Source organism: Narcine bancroftii, chromosome 11 (assembly GCF_036971445.1).
Source record: "Narcine bancroftii isolate sNarBan1 chromosome 11, sNarBan1.hap1, whole genome shotgun sequence".
Lineage (NCBI taxonomy): Eukaryota > Metazoa > Chordata > Chondrichthyes > Torpediniformes > Narcinidae > Narcine > Narcine bancroftii.
The window spans coordinates 86,502,947-86,518,769 of NC_091479.1; the positions used below are offsets into that span (position 1 = coordinate 86,502,947).

Consider the following 15,823-nt stretch of genomic DNA (forward strand, 5'->3'; position numbering starts at 1 on the left):
ATGGATCTTGTTCTAGATCTCTGGCCACCGCCACCCTTCCCACACACTGAACAATATATATTTACAGGTGTAATTGATGCAACATTATAGAGCTTTGTTTCCGCTCTCCAACCCTGTTAGTTCCGACAGGATGTTTGACATAAGGTTGGGAAGCCACATTTACCAATATGATACCCATAGCTTTGACAGTTTTTTAATGGCTATAAAGTACTTTAGGTTGTGAAAGCTCCAATATAAATAAAATACCTTTATTCCATTGATTTGTCATAGAACATTTTTGGAAATGCAACAGGCTTTTATTCAGCACAAATGCAAATCTAGCATGAGCAAATGGACCTTGTGACATTTACTTCAACAACTTCTTGGGGTGCAGGTTGTTTGTGTAGCCACACTTGGTTTTACGGCAGTTAGATGCATGAGGATGCAGGTGGGCATAGCATTTGCGACAGATCATCTTGTCACATTTGTACTGACCAAAGGCACTGAGAGTGAGGTCCAGGGCATCACCTCTCAGGCGCAGTACCAGATGCAGAGAAGATACTTTCTGGATATTGCAGTCAGGCAGTGTATTGCCATCCTCCAGTGTATCCCATCAAAGATCAAGTGTTATTGGTCTGGAGGGGACCCCTCCTTGTCCTGGATTCTGGCCTTCACATTTTCAATGGTGTCACTTTGTTCCACCTCAAGGGTGATGGTTTCCCCATTCTGGGTCTTCACATAAATCTGCATCTTCTCTGCTTTGCAGCCACTCCCACCACTAAATAGGAAAAGATGCTCATGACAGAGACACGGGCAATCAGTCAGGTTTTTATTAAATCTATCAAACTCAGAGAAAGAATTCAAGAGGTTAGTTAAAAGTTACCTTTTTAAGTCATGCAACCTGAACCATTATGGATAATAAAACTTATTCACTATTTTCCATTGAACAAATAGTATTTGTAATGATTGAACTCAGACAGTTTGTTGTTCTCATGTTCACCTGCTGTGCCACAAGGAGTCTTAATCATTTATGTCTGATTTTGTTTACCAAATGTTTCACTTGAATAGGCTGAAGAAAATTACTTATGAAATATGCATTTTCAGTTCAATTCACATAGGAGATTTGTGTAAAAGGACTGACCTCTGCTATCACACAGTTAAATATTATACTGCTTACAGGAGGGTCCAGAATTTAAACATCAACCAAGCAACTAACCATGCTACTCACATGGGTCATGGGCTTCAGGTTGCATACTGTAAGTCTTTATGGGCATGGAGAAAAGAAAAACCAGTGTGATGTTCCTAAAATGGAGTAATTTCATCAACATGAATGTTATAAAATGGATAAGCATGGACAGAAGTCTCTTGATTTAAAAGATTTAAAAAAAAATTCACAGACTGAATCCAACCAAGGTGTGTGTTTAGTCTTCTTTCTATGTACCTTTCAGGATAAAAAAAAAGTGAAAATGCATTACTAATTATTGAGAATGTTACCGAATGAGACCACCTTTCAGGAAAGAAGGGAAGACAGTTGAAAAGGTTTTAATCATGGAATATATATTCTGATAGTTTTGAATGCTATTTCCTGAGAGGCCAAGAACTGAAAGGAATTGTGGTTTTTGGCCTTTGTTCCATAGTTCAATGAATTTGATCTTCTAAGACAATTATTATAATAACACAGATATGATATTTTATGAGTTGATCCCAAGCTGGCTTGAAGTTTTCTATTTTGGATTTCTGCAATTATATCAGAAATTACATCTGTGTGTTTAGAATGAGTGCAATTAACTACCTAATTTATTCTCTATATTAACCATCCTGGCTTATAAACTTCATAAAAAATATCAGCAAGAAAGGGTAGTGGCTTTGTTTTAATGACATCTATTTCTTTTTTAGGAATATCGGGTACAGAATTAAGTTCAGCAGCTCCCACTATTTGGAGAGTGCAGAGCAGGATGATACACAAAGCATACTCTTGCAATTAATTGTACTCGATGGTGTACTGGAGAAGGAGTTAATATGCAGCGTATGTCCAAGACTCAACAGACAGACCAGGACATCACCTGGTGTGCAGTCCTAATTTGATATCCCGGCTACTATTGCTAGCTTAAACTTCCAGCCTACACACTCTGTTTACCCTTGCATGGCAGTTCTATATGTCAGTTGTGCCTGATACCAGAACCATAAGGGAATCCACTCTCTTAACATCCATCAATCTTGAGAGTAAATCAGGTATGTGAATCCCCAATTTCCTATCATTTATCATGAGATATTCATTTTAGAGCAGTCCACCGTGCAAAAAGCATCTGCATCATCACAGGAAACCAAACTGAGGATCCTGGATAGCAGGACTATCTGCTGGTTACTTGCTCATGCACATCAAAGCACATGAGTATTACCCCCACAGAATGGACAACCATGGAAGAAACTTGAAGCACTCACTATCTCTTGCAAGATGCAGAACTTTGGTACTGCAGTTATATCGGAAATTACATCTGTGTGTTTAGAATGAGTCCAATTAACTACCTAATTTATTATCTATATTAACCATCCTGGCTTATAAACTTAATAAAAAGTATGAGCGAGAAAGGGTAGTGGCTTTGTTTTAATGACATCTATTTCTTATTTGGAGGGGACTCTTCTTACCACCATCTGTATGTTAGACAGATGGGGAATTGAAACATTAGGATGACAAAGAGGTAAAGAAGAACAAGGAAAGATCTAATATAAACTGTCCCTTTCAGTGTGGGGCTAGTTCAATAACTGCATGGTATCAACAACCACAACCCCATTGATAAGAAGTCTCAGAATCAGAATTTATTGACATGAACATGTTATGAAATTCATTGTTTTGCAGGACAAATTACATTAAAGTATAAATAAATATGCAAGAAACAGATCTAGGAAGAGTGGATTGGGATATGTTGTTTTCTAGCAAGGATATGTTCAGTAAATGGAAGCCCTTCAAAGGTGAAATTTTGAGAGTGCGGAGTTTGCATGTTCCTGTTTGAATTAAAGGCAAAGGTAACAGGTATAGAGAACCCTGGTTTTCAAGGGATATTGGAGATCTGGTTAAGAAGAAGAGGGAGGTGTATAGCAGGTATAAGAACAAAGAGCTAATGAGGTACTTGGAGAATACAGAAAGTTCAAGAAGGAAATCAGGTGGACCAAAAGAAGACATGAGATTGCTTTTACAAGTATCTTAAGAGCAAAATGATAGTAAGGGACAAAATAGGTCCCCTAAAGGGTTAGAGTGGTCAACTATGTGTGGAGCCTCAAGTAATGGGGGAGATCTTAAACATTTTTTTGCATCCATATTTACTCAGGAAACTAGTATAGTTCATGAGGAAGGAAGGGAAGCAAACATAAGAGTCATGGAAAATATGGAGATTAAGGAGGTGGAAGTGTTTGCTGCCTTGCAGCGAATAAAAGTAGATAAATCCCCTAGGCTAGATATGATATACCCTCGGACCTTGAGGGAGACTAGTGTAGAAATTGAAGGGCCCCTGGCTAATGTATTGAAAATGTCCTTAGCCATGGGTGAGGTGCCAGAGGATTGGAGGGTAGCTCACCTTGTCCTGCTGTTTAAAAAAGACTCCAAAAAGAAACCAGGTAATTATAGGCCAGTGAGCCTGACATAAGTAGTAGGTAAATTATTGGAATGAATTCTGAGAGATAAGATATATACGTATTTGGACAGCCATGCACTGACTGAGGACAGTCAGCATGGCTTTGTGTGTGGTAAATTGTGTTTACAGCCCTGATTGAGTTTTTTCAAGGAGGTTACCAACAAGGTAGAAGGCGGATGTTATCTACATGGAGTTTAGTAAAACCTTTGATAAGGTCCCATATGGGAAGTTAGTTCAAAAGGTGAAGACACTAGGTATCCATGGAGAGGTTGTAAACTAGATTCGGAATTGGCTGTGTGGAAGAAAACAGAGAGTGATAGTTAATGGTTGTTTCTCGGACTGGAGGCCTGTGGCTCTGCACTGGGACCATAGTTGTTTATTGCTCAAATCAAAGAACTGGATGATAATGTGATAAATTGGATCAGCAAGTTTGTTGATGACACAAAGATAGGAGATGTTGTGGACAGCGAGGAAGATTTTGAAAGCTTGCAGAGGGATCAGGACCAACTGGGAGAATGGGCCAAAAAATAGCAAATGCATTTTAATGCAAATAAGTGTGAGGTAATACATTTTGGAAGGGCAAACCAAGGTTGGAAACACACAGTAAATGATAGGGCACTGAGGAATGCGGAGGAGCAGAGAGATCTGGAAATAGTGGTCAGCACAGACTAGAAGGGCTGAATAGCCTGTTTTCTGTGCTGCGCATTCTATAGTTCTATTGAAAAAGAGGAGAATGTCCGATAGTGTCTGCGATTCAATGTCCATTCAGACGTCCGATGGTAGACGGGAAGAAGCTGTTCTTGTACTCTTGGATGCTTATCTTCAGGCTCCTGTACCTCTTTCCTAATGGTGCCAGTGTAAAGAGGGCATGGCCTGGGTGGTCGGAATCTTTGAGGATAGAGTCTGCTTTCTTAAGACACCACCTCCTGTAGATGATCTCTATAGAGTGAAGATTGGTGCCTGTCATGTTGCTGACAACTCTCTGGAGTTTTTTTTTCCCCCTGTTTCATACATTTTTCCTCCTCTTCCCTGAACATTACAGCTATTGTTTGCTCACAATCTAAACAGATAAACTACCACAAAGTACTTGTTACAAACCAAATTTACAAATCCTGTGAAGTCATTGGGTATACAATCTGAGATAATCCCCTCCCACATCCTCCCTGCAATTTAGCAAGCATTTTCTGTCTCCTTATCAGTTCTGATGATCGACCTCCAACCTGAAGCATTAAATCTGTTTTCTTTCCACAGACCTGCTGAGTATTTCCAGCATTTGCTATTTTGTTGCTGTTCAAGGTTTGTTCACTGTCACTCCCACCAGTAACCCCCACCTTCCATATCTCAATAAGAAGAAGTACAGGTCACTAAATGCCATGTTAGTGGCATCGACATCCAAGCAGTGAATAAAATCAATGTCGACACAGACCGTGAACAGGTGCTGGGGCTTGATGTTTTAACAGCTTCTCACAAGTGCAAAAAGTCACTGCTGCAGGCATTTTCGATCAAGATGACCCTCACTGGATTGTTCATAAGCATCTGGAGCTTGTTGTGCCATATAAATATGAAGACGACAGAAAATTATTCATACAGGGGCATTTCAGACATAGTGATGTTAACCCATCTCCCCACTCAGTCCCCAATATTCTTACTGTCGGCAGACCAAACCAATTCATTCCAACGCTACTCTTATTCAGGACTCTGTTTGCTCTCAATTTATGTATTAACATTCCACACAATTTAATAAGTCACTTGTCAGGCATGTCTCAACATGTTCCTGCACAAAAAGAGGTGTTAACATAATATTTATATGAGTGAAAAATAATAGAAACCTAACATCCGAATAGCTTAGTAGACCCAAGGGCCACCGTTGTGCAAACACAAATCTCTTGGAATTCCTGTTCCAGGAATATCTATGATTTTAGTGGGAGTGCGATGCTCCGATTCCCGTCTAAGTTGCTGAGATGTTTTTGGCTGGCTGGTCTCTGGATTTTTCAGCCTATGAGGATATTATTTTATGCTGCTCCACCTCTACATGTGTCAGGGAAGGGTCAAGGAGGAGCACACAAGTACCCTGTTGGTCGACAGTCCCGTGGGAGAAGGCGAACTGTTCTGTATCCTCTCACTCGAATATTCCACTGCCGTTCCTCTCTTCTGTCCCTGCTTGCTTCTAATGCGAGCTTTACCTGTCTTACCTCACCCATCAAAGGGAACTACGTCAGTCGATGAATGGTATACGTCTTCAGGGAACGTCAAACGAAGTTGTTGGCTTCCTCCTGCTGTCATTCCTGATTGGCTTATGCAAGAACAATGGTATCTCTAATTATTGTAATAGTTTCCCCTTGTGTTTTGTACTCTCTATACATCATAGCATTAAAAATAGAAGCAGGTGTCTGCCATTTTACTCCTGTATGGCTCCTCAATATTGATCATGACTGACCTTCATTCTCAGCATAATCTTCAACGTTCCTACATTAACTCCAAATTCTTTCATTCCCTTAAAACCTATCAAGTTCTCCCTCAAGTAGACTCAGAAACTGTCTCCACAACTCTTGTGAGCAGACAGTTCCAATTGGGTGAGAATGAGACACAGAGTATGATGGAGAGAGCAGGACCAGTTCTACCATTAGGCTAACTAGGCAGCTGCCTCGGGTGCAGGCTTCAGAGGGGCGCTGTTGAAGAGGGATTCAAGCAGCTCCAGCACCTCTGCGGCATGAATGACGTGGTTCTGACTAACACACGTTAGTCTGGTGAGGCAGAAGGAGGAAGATGGCAAACATCATATCAGGTTTTGTACCCACTGCTCAGCCCGGTCAGCAACACCTGCCCCCCTCTCTATTCCCAGCCTAGGGAGCAAAATAGTCTGGCGCCGGTCCTGTTCCTGAGGGTGACTGTGAGTGAAAAGCGTAAAAACAAGGTGGGGGGGTGGGGAAGGGTTAGTCTGGAAGTGAGAACATGTGTAGGCAGAAAAGGATGGTTGTACCAGCAAGCAGACTTTATGTGAAGAGCAGTTAAGAGGACAGATGAGAGAGGGGTATGTTTCGAATTAGAATGCAGATGAATGTGTCAGTGAGCTCGCTTAAAATATTATGTAACTGCAGTGGCTGGTTTAAAGCAGCTCTTTTAAATATGCTGCTGCAATATGACTCCTGCCATTGGAATTTACACCTAAACCTAATTCAACCCCCGCCTTCTGACTCAAAAGAGAAGTAATTATGGTTTTTACACAGCCATTTGATAATTTTCACGCTTAACCTCCATAATGACTGTCACATAGGAAAATACATGAGTCGCTGTGATTTTGAAGGCTGGACATCAGTCGACGTTGGTCGAGACGTAGACCCTGCGTGCAACGTACAGCATTACTGCGTCGACATTGGACAGCAGGGAGCTGGGGAGAGTGACATGGTAATGATGGTGAAAGGGAAGATCAGGTGGGCAGGGAGGCTGGTAATCCCCACACTACATTGGGACTTGGTCCATTATGCATAGCTTAAAAAACCCAGAGAATACGGAGGCTTTCAGCAACATCCACAGGAGGTAAAGATATATTATCGACACTTTGGGCCTGAGCCTTTCCAAAGATATGCCGTTAATATATCTTTACCTCAAATGGACGCTGCAAGACCAGCTGGGTTCCCCCGGCATTTCTGTGTGTTAGCAGCTTGATACTCCAGTTCTCTGGATATACCAACCACAGACACACTGACACACGATGAAAAAAAGTAGGGAACACCAGGACATTTACTTCTTTAAATATATTTCTGAAGACTTTCTGAATGAATGTTTAAGAGTACATTCTAGCATGATGACTGGTGCACACATCTTTTGGGTGCACACAACATGAACACAACCTATAAGTACAATATACTTAAGAGCAGTGTTATTTTTTAGCTATACATCTACATCGGAACTGATGTTTACCCAAGTTTATATCAATGCTCAAGCGCTGCTCTCCAATACAAATGCAAGCAGAACAACCCGGTTAAAAATATTTGAGTTAAACTTGATAGAGAGAAATATATTTGAGTATGGTTCCCTTCTATTTTTAACATGAACCTCACAATCTTAGGAGAGTCAGAGCAATCGCAGACATCCAAAGAGTTTTTAGTTGCATCATCTTAGTTATTACAGTCTGTATTCAAGACATAATTTGATGAAATGGAAAAGACAAACACTAACTTTTATTGTTGAAGCTGTGTCATCTATTTACAGTTTAGACGCAATCGTCACAGCCATTACCTGGAAAACAAAGCTGCTGTGGGAAAAGTGTCGTGAACTGGACGCATCAATGCACAGCATCATTTATGCCGTATTCATTAGGCCATTGTTGCGGTCTGCCTGCAGTTCAGTTTAGACTGGAGGCAGTCCGCATAAATGCCTAGGGCTGCCGCAGGAAACATTTCGGAACAGGAATGAGTCGCTCATTCCCACTCCAAACTTTTTACACAGCCTGCGTTGCGGAAAATTTTCAAAAGTTTCCCATTATGCAGCGACTGTGTAAAAACCGTAAATGATTCTGTAACTGTGTAGGCTACTGTGAAGAACTACGGTGATAGAATGTGATGCAGACAAACAAAGGACAAGAAAGAACTTGCATTTACATAGCACACCAATATTTCCTGAAACACTTGAAATGAATTTGATCTACAGTTGCATTTATGAGATTTAGATGGAACAAGTTCAAGTTCATTGTCATCTGATTGTATATATATCAATATGTAGCTGATAGATGTATACAAGATGATGAGAGGCATTGATCATGTAGATAGTCAGAGGCTTTTTTCCCAGGGCTGAAATGGTTGCCACAAGAGGACATGGGTTTAAGGTGCTGGGGAGATGTCAGGGGTGTTTTTTTTTTATGGAGAGTGGAGCGTGTGTGAAATGGGCTGCTGGTGGATACAATAGGGTCTTTTAAGAGACTTTTGGATAGAGACATGAAACTTAGAAAGATAGAGGGCTATGGGTAAGCTTAGTAATTTCTAAGGTATGGACATGTTTGGAACAACTTTGTGGGCTGAAGGGCCTGTATTGTGCTGTAGGTTTTTCTATGTTTCATAACAACTCATCTGTGAAGCATGGTGGTGGGGGTGTTATGGCCTGGGCATGTATGGCTGTTACAGGTACTGGTGCACTTCACTGATGATGTAATTGCTGATGGCAGTAGCAAAATGAATTCTGAGGTGTATAGAAACAACTTAATCTGCTTATGTCAGAGCAAATGCCTCCAAATTCATTGGATGGCACTTCATTCTCCAGCAAGACATTAACCCCAAACGCACTGCTAAAACAACCAAGCAGTTTTGCAAAACTGACATTTGGAAAATTCTTGATTGGCCAAGTCAGTCATCCAGTCTAAATACAATTGAGCATGTCTTCCATATGCTGATGAGACAACTTAAGGGACAAGTCCCCGAAACGAGCAGGAGCTGAAGATGGCTGCAGTCATCACTTGAGAAGATACCCAGCACCTGGTGAATCACAGTTTTCAAGTCATTGCATGCAAGGGATAGGTAACAAAGTACTATACATGACTATTTTAATAGACATACCATTGCTATGTCCCAAATATTATGGGGCCATGAAATGAGGGGTCTATGTATAAAAAGTGTTATAATTTTGACATGGTCAAACCAAAATGTACACAAATACCTTTGAATGTCCACTTTGATCATATGTGAATTGTTTGATTACAAATTTAAAACTTGTAAATACAGGGCAAATAAAGCAACAAAAAAAATGCCCTTGTCCCAAACATTATGGAGGAGACCATATATATAGTTATCCAAAATATCCAAAATAAATATTTATAAAAATAATTCATGGATCTCTAGGATTTTTCAACAGTCTCACCGCCTGCGTGAAAATGCTGTTTCCCAGCCTGGTAGAAGATAATGCCTCAAAGATACTGAGCCCCTCAGTGATTCGTATTGATAGAGGGAAGGAAGACCACAGTGATCTTCTCAGCAGTTTTAATCACCTTCCATAATAAGAGCAGCACATTACGATGATGCTTTTTCTCAGAAAACATGTGAACATACAAAGGAAGCTATGATCAGAGCTCACTTAATTCAATTAGTGCAATATGTCTTCATTGAATATTGTAGAATAATGTGCATTTACATTCTTTTTTTCTTTGGCTTGGCTTCGCGGACGAAGATTTATGGAGGGGGTAAAAAGTCCACGTCAGCTGCAGGCTCGTTTGTGGCTGACAAGTCCGATGCGGGACAGGCAGACACGGTTGCAGGGGAAAATTGGTGGGTTGGGGTTGGGTGTTGGGTTTTTCCTCCTTTGCCTTTTGTCAGTGAGGTGGGCTCTGCGGTCTTCTTCAAAGGAGGTTGCTGCCCGCCCAACTGTGAGGCGCCAAGATGCATAGGCATTATCAGCCCACTGGCGGTGGTCAATGTGGCAGGCACCAAGAGATTTCTTTAGGCAGTCCTTGTATTAATGGATCATTAATGGAGTGAATATACTTTTATACTTGGCACGGTAGTTCTAAATGTGCACTATCTTTTCTTTTCAGCTATCAACAATAGGTATATGCCCCTTGTGACATCTTAATGTTCTTTTTTTTATTACCATTTCTCCTCCAGCTTGTTTTGCACTGTATGGAGTAGACAGCCAGCCAAGCAGTTGCAAACAATCCTCTCACGCCTTTACTATTCTTGAGTTATCTGCCTCAGACACCAGAGTGGAGAGGTTGCCATTGGTGACTTTTCCTTGTTGCAATATATTTCCATTCAGATAATATCACTTTCTATCAGATTTGTTATGGCAAAAAAAATTAGTATTTTCACTGACTGGCAGTTCCTCCTTACCTAAAATATTCCATATATTCAACACATTAAGAAAAGCTTTTTGCTTTTTTTTCTGATCTGTTATCCTGAAAGAAGTAGCTGCTAACATCTGTTTGTATATAAAAAGGTACAAGCATATGGAAAGTATCCAGGGAGCAGTTTACTGCCCTGTTGAAAGTCATTGCCGATTTGTAGGTTTAGGTTCTGCATAAATATAACCCTGCCAAGCAGGAAGCAACCTATGGTTGACTCTTTCATAGGAGATGCAGTTCACACTTACGCTGCTTTTCATTTTCTGTTACTTTTACAATTTCAATTGGACTATTCCAGGGTCTCAAACATTGGAGCCAAAAGTGTGGCCGGATTCCCCATCATTTTGTTCATAAGGGAAATGCAGAAATACTTTAAAACCCCTGTTGTCCGGAATTCAAGCATTTGGCAGCCTCAAGCAACCGTAAAAATATTTGCGGAAAATAAATACCTAAAAAATACGGAAGTTTTAAAATTGGCATGCCTTGTCATTAGTTCGCCAATCACGTAGCACACAGTCCCAAGCAGCTGCTGGAAGATTCACGCATTCTGCATCTACCAATCCCCATAGGCGCCAGATACCAGGGGGTTTACTGTACGAAATTATTTTTTGAATTTTTTTCATTCTGTAAGAATGCAGGATGTAATGTGATCACTGGGGTGAATGATCATTTTCATTGTTAGGGCAGGAGTCTGGTGAAATCACCAGATTCTTTATTAATTATTATTTGCAATGTTTTCACCATTCGATTGATTTTTAAATAGTTTATTGATTTTCTTCTGCATTTCAGGAGAATTGAGGAGGCCCGCACACATGGAATGTCTCACAAGGGAGGCTGGAAAGACTTGATGCTGGAAAATGCCACAGGGAGTTCTACAAATAGCATATGTAAACTTGGCAAGTAGATCAACTGCAGCCTCTCACCCCAAGCAGGAAATACCCTCACCGTATTGCAAAAGTCAGAGTGTGATGCTGTTAATCAGACGGCGATGCATGTAATCAGACTCAGAGGAGGGTGGAGAAGATAAATATTTTTTTTAGTAAGCCAAACTTAATGTATACCATGTGTAAACAGAAAAGTTTTGCTTTATTTGATCTTTACATTGGTTGGAACTAGAGAGGGGTTTGAGGGGTAAGTTGTGGCAGAGACAAACACTATTACAGTCCCAATAACCCGTGTTCGAATCCAGTGCTATCTGTAAAATGTATATACATAATCCGTGTGGGTTTCCTCCAGTTGCTCTGGTTTCTTCCCATCTTCAAAATATAGGATGGGGCTTGTAGGTTAATGAGGGTATTTGGGCAGAACTGGCTCATGAGCCAGAAGGGCTTGTTACTGCATTATACGTCTAAACGTAAATGTAATATTTTAGTCTTGGAGCTGATTTTTTTGTGTGCGTGAGATTAGAATTTAGTCTGAGTGAAAAAGAATTCCAAAGTTGTATGATGACTAACAGGGCTGCCACATTGAAGGCAGAGATAAATAAATGCAGAAAGACAAATTTTCTTTGAACAAATGCTGATGGCTGGCTCCGCCCTCATCTGCTCACATATAACTCCAGTTACCCGCCTAAACCCAGAACTCTTCTGAAGACTACTGTGAGACTCTACCCTCAGTTATAAGCTAATAAAAGAGTTTGTTCTCCTTCCTGCTGTGAGATCTTTTATTCACGCTACAACAAGCAATAAACATTGTAGGCCTTTTGCAAACTTTAGCCTTCCTAGTATGCATTTGTTAAAACAAAGAACTCATCTGCCCATCACTTGGTACTAATCTCCCAAATTAAAGGATTTTGTCATGAGTTGGAGTAGTTCAGAGGAAATCATTCCTGGAATATTGAATTCAACTTGATTTAAACATGCAATATCATGAGTGGTGTTGACCAGGCTGATGTGGAGAGAATGGTTCCTTTTGTAGGAGAATCTGGAATTAGAGGTCACTGGTCAAAATGTCAACCAATTAAGGAAAAGGTAAGGGCTTTTTTTTTTCTCTTTCGGAGGGTCATGAGATTTTGAAACTTTCTTCCTCAAAAATAGAAGAACCAGACAATTTGAATATTGTAAAGGCAGGATAAATAGATACGTAATAAGGGATTGATAAGTCAACATGAACAAAAGAAACTAGAGGGTTAAAGTTACAACCAGATCAGCCATGGTTTTAATAAAATAGCCTTGATGGTCTGATTGACCTATTCCAATCCCCAATTCACACATTCTTATGTTTGTATGTTAATATCAAACAGGGGACCGAAGATTTTGTCATGGGTGACAAGAGGTCAAGCTGGCTGATATGAAAATAATGTGGAAGTTGGCATCAGATGCTGAGTACAAACGAAAATCAGCTGCAAAACACTTCTAGGTCACTTAAACTCATGCAATGGGCCAGTATCATTGCAATTAAACAGGCTAAATTCAATCAAAGTTAATTTAATGTTTCTCCAACTTCCTATGTGATACAGCAAATCTGAAATGATCATTGTGTTCAGTTTGAAGTCTATCATAATTCCCAATTGTTTTTTCAGGAATACAATCTTTTGAAAAAATTTACTGCGCAGTCTTATTAATGGTTCACCTAAAATGACATCCTGCATCTTTAGAGAATCAAAGTGCAATGCATTTAATAATAAGGTGACATCATCACATGCTATAATTTCAATGTTTTCCAGTACTTTTATAAACCAAATTGAAAAATATCGCCCCATTTTTTTCACTATTATTGATCTGAGGGATAATATGCCAGTCTACATTTATTGTATCCATCTCTGTTTTGTTGTGTTTTGTCAATAAAAGCTGCTTGACAAGTTATTGATGGAAGTAATTCCTTTGAGAGTTGCAAATGGCTCTCAGTGGAGCACCTTGATGTAAACTAAGGTAAATGAGAGTGACAAATTTGTGAGCTTATTTTAAAATCTAAATAATATGCGTGTTAATTCTACCCAAATAGCAAATTATATTTTTCTGTGAGAGTTAAAGAAGTATTTGTTCAAGCAGCATTCAGGAATGTGAAAGCCTAATAGGTTTCCCTCAAAATCAATTTTGCCCATATTCTTAACTCAGCTCTCCATTCTTATTTTTCATTTGTTGAAATTCAGATATGAAAGAAAATGTGGCTTGAAGAATTCAGTTAGACAGAAAATGGAAATGAATTTTCCTGAGCTCAGAATACAAGATCATTTCAATTACATTCAACGGTAAACCTCACCCATCCATTTGAAATGAAGAAAGGGCCATGGCTGTCTCCTATTAAGAGACTATTTATTCACACTCATTGTATATTTAGAAAGTAGATACCAATGTACATGCTATGCAACTTTCAATGAATAGAAAATCATCCCATGTAGGAAGGATGTTGAAATACAAAAAGAACCACTCATTCATCTGTGCAATAAAAGAAAATCAGGGACATTTGCAGAATGCAAATGTTTTCTCTAAATGTCACGGCCATATTTATTAATCATTGGGTGTTGATCTTATCTATGCAATGCATGTTGATGGGAAATGGCTGAATCTGAATATTCCTCCATTTGACTAAGTTCCAACTGGAATGATTGTAATTGATTGCGATTATAAGTGAAAGGACTAAGTCTGCATTTTAAACAAGGGTTAGTGGTGTGCAAAATGTGAATGGCTCAGATCTGACAGAAAGAATGCCACGGACCTTATCTATTACATGCTGATCTTGAAAAGTAAGCCAGCCTCTCATCATCAGATTAAAATATAGCTAGGACACACACACACACACACACACACACACACACACACACACACACACACACACACACACGCACATCACACACACACAGACACACACACACACACACACACACACACACGCACATCACACACACACACACACACACACACACACGCACATCACACACACACACACACACACACACACACACACACACACACACACACACACACACACACACACACACACACACACACACACACACTCTGTCATCTTTCCAAGTGCATCAATATCAGACTACTTTGAAATTGTCGTTCCGAGAACTGAGGGCGCAGTTTTCATTGGTTCACAGAATCACAGAGAGAGACATAAAAAGGCACAGCTCAGAAATAGAAACAGATCCTTTGTCCCATTGAGTGTGTCCTGACCATTAAGCACAGTTTTTTACATTAATCCTATCCTCTACCATTTTACCAGTAATTCTGAATTGACCTCTTAGGATTTCTAACGATATGTGTCTGCAACATTTGGAATTTCCTTGTTGCTGAACTTACTGTGAGGCCTTGCAAGCAATTTCCTGACCTAATTCAGATGAAGGCCTTTCTATGTCATTCCCAGAAGCAGGAGTTTGCTGAGATTGTCTTGCATTTATCACCTCATGGATACTGTGCCAGGTTAGGAGAGTGATGATAAAGAACAGAAAGAGAAGTGGAAAATAACTTTTTAACTTATCTCTGGTTTAGTTTAATGTTTTTAATTATGTAAAAGTAATTTAATTGTAATTTATTTACAACATGATACATTTTAAATTTAGACATAGCAAGGTAGCAGTCCCTTTCGGCCCATGAGCCCGTGCCACCCAATCACACCCAGATGACCTGAAACCTCGGTACATTTTGAAGGGTGAGAGGAAACTAGAGGAAGTTCACGCTGATACGGCGAGAATATAGGAACATAGGAAGTAGGAACAGGAGTAGGCCAAAAATGGCCCATCGAGCCTGCTCCGCCATTCAATACGATCATGGCTGATCTAATTTATGACCTAACTCCACCTACCTGCCTTCTCCCCATATCCCCTAATTCCTCTATCATGCAAACTCCTTACAAACAGGATTGATTTCGAACCCAGGTTGCTGTCGCTGTAAATGCTCTGCTAACATGCTAATCTAAGTGTTTTTTATCAATTTGATTATTTTATCGTTTAATTCAGAATCACTGCAAACCTTCAATAGCTTTGGCATGCAGCAAAGCTGTGGATAAAACTTCACTAGATTTCAAAGTCTTCCAATGAATGCTGTGGGCAGTGTTTATTCTGGGCCACAATTCACACCGCTACATTTTTTGAAATGCAGTCACCATTCTGAGCCTTTCTGCTTGCCTATAGCACCATGTGAATGCATAAGATCAGCCAACCAGATGCAAAAATAAAGTACATTTGTGGGAATAGAGAACATAAGCAATGAGTGTAAAATCAAAACAATGAATTTATCTCTCGAACTGGAACACTCCATACATGAATGCAGCTAGTGATAATCAGAACTGAAATATCATGGGTCACCTGTCATAGAGCCATGGAGCCACAGAGCCTTGTGCCTTGGAAACACATCCCTCCATGAAAACTTTGTACTCATGTAAACTGACCTCATTTAATTTTCCTTTCCCATCCTTACTTTAAATAACCTTTGAGGAACACAGA

The 15,823-nt window shown here is 39.9% G+C and overlaps 1 pseudogene; it reads right to left on the reverse strand.

Annotated features, from left to right (window-relative positions):
- Window positions 1-327: 327 nt before the first annotated feature.
- LOC138745600 (ubiquitin-ribosomal protein eL40 fusion protein-like) overlaps window positions 328-15,823 on the reverse strand; it is a 30,925-nt pseudogene continuing 15,429 nt past the window's right edge.